The sequence below is a fragment of the Parus major genome, chromosome 18 (assembly GCF_001522545.3).
Source record: "Parus major isolate Abel chromosome 18, Parus_major1.1, whole genome shotgun sequence".
Classification (NCBI taxonomy): Eukaryota; Metazoa; Chordata; class Aves; order Passeriformes; family Paridae; genus Parus; species Parus major.
In genome coordinates, this window is record NC_031786.1 from 505,401 (window position 1) to 511,400 (window position 6,000).

General features: G+C 61.9%; 1 protein-coding gene across 11 annotated transcripts in view; it reads right to left on the reverse strand.

Moving 5' to 3' along the window:
* RBFOX3 (RNA binding fox-1 homolog 3) overlaps positions 1-6,000 on the reverse strand; it is a 138,450-nt gene that overhangs the window by 26,142 nt on the left and 106,308 nt on the right. For all 11 annotated transcript variants that reach the window (XM_015645671.3, XM_019008517.2, XM_019008518.2 and 8 more), the window contains one exon: positions 3,091-3,135. The gene's annotated coding sequence lies outside the window, so the exon portion shown is untranslated. The remainder of the gene's footprint in view (positions 1-3,090; positions 3,136-6,000) is intronic.

The following is a 6,000-nucleotide window of genomic DNA, read 5'->3' on the forward strand; positions in this document are numbered from 1 at the left end:
CAGCCCCGGGCAGTGACCGCAGGGGAAGCTGTCCCCGGACGGGGGCACAGCCAGGCAGCGGCAGCGGGGAAAACCGCCCCAATCCTGAGCGAAACCTCGGCACACAGGGAGGGAAGCGCCCGCCCCTGGCAGCGGTACCTACCCAAAAATACATCACGGTGTCAGCGGCGGGGGCTGGGGCGCTCTGCGGGGCTCGGGGGGAGGGCGATGGGCTGCTCCCGACCACCGCTCCTCCTGTCGGGCTCCCCCCGAGCCCCCTCCTCCCGCAGCCGCGGCTCAGAGCCGGCCTCCAGCCCCCGGCCGCCCCGCTGGGCAGCGCCTCATCCACCCCGGCAAAGGAAGAAAAAACGATATCTTCTCCAGTGTCTTCGAGGAGCAAAGGGAAGGGCGAGCGTGTGCGGGAACGCCGAGCCCGGGGGTGAGCGGGTGCTGGGGAGAGGGGACCGCGCTGGGCGCGGGGGCCACGGCAGCGGCAGCGGCAGTGTGGGCTCCCGCTGACACTCCGAGGAGACGATGTCCTGCCTCAGCATTTTTCAAGCTACCCTGTCAATAAGGGAATCCGCCGCTCACAGTTAACCTGCGAGGTGCCAGCGGTCCACAGGATTCCATAACCCGCTGCTCCCAGCGCTGGTCCCGGCCGGCAGGGATGCTCAGCCGTGGTCCTGCTGGGATGATCTGTCCTGGCAGGCAGAGTCCCCCCTTTTCTTGGAGCAGCCACACGAGGAGACAGAGCCAGCAGCTCCCGGCCCCCGTGTGCCATGGGGAGCCACGGCCACAGTCCTTGGAGCCCGGGATGTGGCCACCACGGACTGCACGAGAGGGCACCCAGAAATGCCAACCAACACCGGGGCAGCCACCCTTCCCCTGAGCCCCAGCCCCAGCAGACCCCCGGGGCAGGACCGGACAGGGCACACAGCGCAGAGCTGGCCGCGGTGTGGCCCCGGGGATAACTCAGGGGGTGCTGCACACAAACCCAGCCGGCCCTGGCACACAGTGAGGGCTCGGCAGCCAGGCAGTGCTGCTCCTCAGGCACTAAATCTCTGGCCTCCGGAGGGACGGCGCAGTGGAAGCAGCGAGGGGACCATAAGCACTGAACCAGGCGCGGTAGCAAGGGAATAAATAAGGATAAGGGAAGCAGGAGAGTGAGGGGGGCAGCAGATTGGTCTCCGGGGCCCAGCTGGTTCTGACATCTACAGCCCCATAATCATATTCAGAACAGCACCAGGCTGGAGGCAGCTCTCCTCCAGTACGGCAATAAACGAGAGCAACACTCTCAATAATTCAGCACCAGGAGAGGGTGATAAAGCAGCAGAGGCACCACTGCAGGCAGCTGGGGCGGGGGGCTCCCTGTTCCCTCTTATATCTCAGTGATCCAAACCCTTTCCTCTCTCTCTGTGCCCTGTAAATGCAGCTCCAGCTGCGACTTGGGGTCCCCCCGACCTGCCAGACCCCCCAGTCCTGCTGTATGGGACAGACAGAGGGGCCTAGGGCAGCAGAATGAAACCCCTCCATCACCAGCAGACAAAACCTGGGGGGTCACTGGGCAGGGGCAGCAGCAGGAGCACCTCCCCAGCTCTCTCCCAGCACCATTCCACCCTCTCCCACTGCAGCCCCTCAGACCTGCACAAACAGAGCCCGGAGCCCCTGTGCCACGTCCCAAACCTGCCACCCAGACCGGGCACGGGGCAGCTGAGCTGCAGGACACCCACCCCGCTGCCCTCCCCTCTGCTGTGGACACACCTCTCCAGACACAGCCCAGCACGTTCCAGCAGCCCCCGCAGCCTCCGACCCCACACACAGCAGGGACGGAGAAAAACCCCCTCCCCAGCACAGGAAGGGAACCACCAAGGCATCAGTAAACACATGGGTGGCAGAGGTGAGGCAGCCCCCAGCTCTGCAGCTGACCAGCACATCAGCCCAGCAGTGAGCTGAGCCTCTGTGAGCTGAGCCTCTGTGAACTGAGCCTCTGTGAGCTGAGTCTCTGTGAGCTGAGCCTCTGTGAGCTGAGCCTCTGTGAGCTGACCACCACGTGTCCCCCACGCTCACACCCCAGCCCTTGTCCCACTCATCCTGGCCCTGCTCCCTCCCAGCCTTTCTGCTCCTTTCCAGTAGCTCTTTCTCTACATTTCCCATGGGATCTCAGGACCCTTCCAGACAGTCCCCTCCCAGCAGGTCACCTCCATCCAAGGATGGGAGTGTTTCCCTGCCAGACACCTCTTCATTGTTCTGCATGTTGGCAGCTCCTGTATCAAGGTGCCACTGCCTTGGTCCCCGTCACCCCCTGGTCCCACTGGCACCCCCAGCCCATGCCAGGGCCCAGAGCAATGAATGCACCAGACTCATCCTCTCCAGCCCCTCGGCCTTCTTTCCTCCTCTGCTTCCCTGGCTTTGGTGGGGGAGCGCTGTACTCAGTGGGACGGACCTTGGGGGACGCGGTGTCCCCTCCGTGATGGGATGTCCCTAGTGCTGTGACATGCAGTAACGTGAAGGTAGGGCAGGAAGGAGCCATCCACACCTGACCAGCAGGCACCAGGCTGCCAGAGGGCATCTGCTCTGGTCACCTTCCACATACATCAGCCATGACCTGCCTCAGCCTGGGGTCACCGTGAGCTGTTGTGACGCCTCCCAGAACCCTGGGGACAAACATCTGCTGGGGTGGCCAGGCCAGGGTCAGCATGGGGCTGTGGGCTGCTGTTTTCCCTCAGTAAGGACAGGGTCCCTGGCTCCTCCAGGGATGGCTCCTGGGAGCCGCACAGAGTACGGACAGACAGCAAGTCAGCACACACGGACACTCACAGGCACGTCAGTCTCAGCTCTCCTCATGCAGGACTCACGTCACGCCTGCGTGGGGCTCAGTGCCGGGGGGGAGCCGGGGGTCGTGGGCAGCCTCCCTCCCATCCCTCCCCCGAGCACGGCTCCGTGCCCACCAGCCCCTGCCTGGTCCCTGAGCCGAGGCTGCTGCCCTGCCCCGGCCAGCCCCGCACCAAGCACCCATTGCCAGCCCCACACATGCAGGGTCAGCGTGCAGGAGGGACCCCGGGAGCAGCCGAGGCACAGCCCAGCGCAGCCGCTGGCATCCCAACCTCCTACCTTTGATTCAGCCCAGCTCCTCCCGCGGCGCTTGCACTGGGCTCTCTAGAAAAGACAGGGAAGAGGAGGAAGAATTAAAATCGATGATCATCATCACTAACCTGTTACAGTCAATGCTGTCTGCTCATCGACTGTGCAGCGTTGGGCTATGACTGTTATTCCCTGGAAGCCTGTGCTGGTCAGGAGCTGGTGGCCAGGCCAGGGGCTCAGCCCAGGGCAGCCAAGCAGCATCAGCACCCACCAGCACCATGCCCAGGGTGATGGGCACAGGAACCACCCCCCTTCAGCTCCACCAGTGCACCTCAAAGCCAACCCAGCTCCCACAGACCATGGGCCCCTTCCTTGGCTGCCCCAGAACCCTGCCAGCACAGCCCCACACACCCCACAGGGCGGGAGGGGGCACAGCTGGCACTGAAGCGCTGGCTGCACATCTGGGTTGGTGTCCCCCAAACCTTCTGCCCACAGCAGCACGGCACACGCTCCTGTGAGGAGCAATCCCTGCGGCACACGGCTCCGCTGCTGTCCTGGCTCCGGGCACTTCTTGGAAATAAAGCCAAATTTCAAAGAAAACTTCCTGAAAGCTGCACTTCAACTAATTGGCTTTTGCAGCATGGCCAACGCAAACATTCATCAATCACGTTAGACCCTCGGAAATAATGAGAATGGCTGGTGCATCCCAGGAGTGGTTAAAGAATGAGGGGGAGCTGGGTTTGGGGGCCCACAGGTGCTGAGTCCCACCTGCCCAGCTGCTCTGCTCCCAAGCACTGCTGCTCAGCCCCCACTGCAGGGGCAGCAGCCCAGGATGAGGGTCCCGAGTGTGGGTGCAGGGACCCCGTGAGCTGCTCCTGGTGAGCACAGGGCCCCGGACGGTCCCGAGACCCCTCCGGTGGCGGCTCAGGAAGCAGAGACTGATCCCAGGCACTCGTGTTAGCAAACACGGTTCTCAGCCGCGCAGCAGGATAATCAATTATGGTAATTCCTGCCTCAATGAATCAGATTCATGGAGGAGTACAGCTCATTAGGCTGGTGCTGACTTCCATTAGCACTCTTATGATAAAAACCCTCCAAACACTCTCACCCAGCACGATGCATTCACCAGGCTGGGGGTCTCCCCTCGCCCCGGGCCAGGGCAGACCCAGCTGTGGGATGTGGGTGTCCTAAAGAAGATGTTTGGGAACTCCCTGGTTCCCAGCAGTGTGATGACAGCCCTGCAGCTGCAGGCCTGCAGACCCTCCTGCCCCAGCCACCACTCCTGAGCTCTTCCAGCGCCCACCAGGATCCCGGCTGGGATCAGGAGATGGCACGGCAGGCCCAGAGCACCCCAGCAGTGGGGCTGGGAGTGCTGGGCGTGCTGGGAGTGCTGGGAGTGCTGGGAGCCCAGTCTGCCTGCTCTGCAATGAATAATTGACACGGCACGCTCCTGGGGGAGGCTCAGCGATGGGGAACGCCGCATTTCCCAAACACATTTCCAAGAAAGGCGCCTTCTGAGCAGCTCCCCACAGCAACGTGGGGCCCCTCAGCCAGGATGTGCCCCAGCTGGGATGCCACGCTCCCTGGCACCGACAGGGAATCACCAAGCCCAGCTCCAGACCCTCTGGTGCTCCCGGCAGCACAGGGAGCGGGATGCTCAGCCAGAGCCTCCCTGTCCACGGGTGGGACAAATGTGGGAGAGGGAAACCCCCGGCCAAGCGTTGATGGGAGGCAGGAGCAGCTCCAGGCAGCGTCTGGGGGGGATCTTGATCCAGTCTCTGCTTTTCTGGCAGAGGTCTGGGCTGACTGATTCTGCCTGGAACCTCGCAAAGCCTCAGAGGGACCCGATGCCAGAACAGGATCCCAACACAGCTAAAAGAGAATGAGAATGAATCAGGGGGTCTGCACAAGAAATGCAGCCCATGTCACTCAGCAGCACCTCATCACCCCCTATCCCCACACTGCAACCCGAGGCAGGTCTGGCTCTGATCCGCTGGGAAACTTCTTGCTAGTTTCTCAAAGTACATTTTAACCCCCATTCCCTCCACCAAAAATCCTAAATTAATTTTGCTTTTAATTAAATTCATTAGCAAAGATTATCTGGCTGAGGAACAATAATGTCCCACCCCTCCCCCCACAGCCCTCTCTATTTATATCCCCATATACAGAACAGCAGCGAATATTTCTTTATGGGCCATTAAAGGTTTAATGTTTAATTTATAACCACCTCTCCGGCGGGTGGGATGGCCAGGCACAATGTCAACATTTTTAATTAAATGAGAAGGGATTTTTTTTTTTTTTCCCCAGCTAAGGAATATAAAACATCCCGTTCCCAGCAGCGCTGGAGTCAGGGACAGGAGGGGCAGGGGCTGGGGCAGAGGTTTCTCCTGCACAGCAGCTCTCAGGACACGTTTCCCCACTATCCTGCTGTGCCTGGGGCCAAGCCAGGGCTGTTCCACATCCCAGGCAGGAGCTGGGACATGAGCTGGGCAGCTCAGAGGAGCCCTGGTGGGGCCAGCAGCTCAGGAGAGTCCTCCAGGCAGCAGCTGAGCTCTGGGAAGAGCAGTCCCATCCTGGGGACAGCTCATGGTGCTGCCCCTCTTTGGGAAGTGTTTTGCTCGGCTGCGGGGCCCGGCAGGTCCCTCGGGGGGCAGAGCTGAGAGTGTGGCACTGCCACGCTTGGCACAGCCCGTGCCAACAACGCTGCTCACCAAACGCCTCCCGAGCAACCTCCCAGCTGAAATCCTTCCTGCGACTTCTGCTGGGCACTGGCACCTCCTCCCCGCCGGTGACTGCGGCTCCTGCGGCATCACCGCCTCCTCCCTGCCGGTGAGGAGAGCAGAGGGCTGCCAGTGCCCGGGTCGTTCATGGCACCTGCCTGGCACAGCAGGCACCACCACAGGAGCCTGGCACTCCTGGCATCCCTCCCACAGCCCTGGC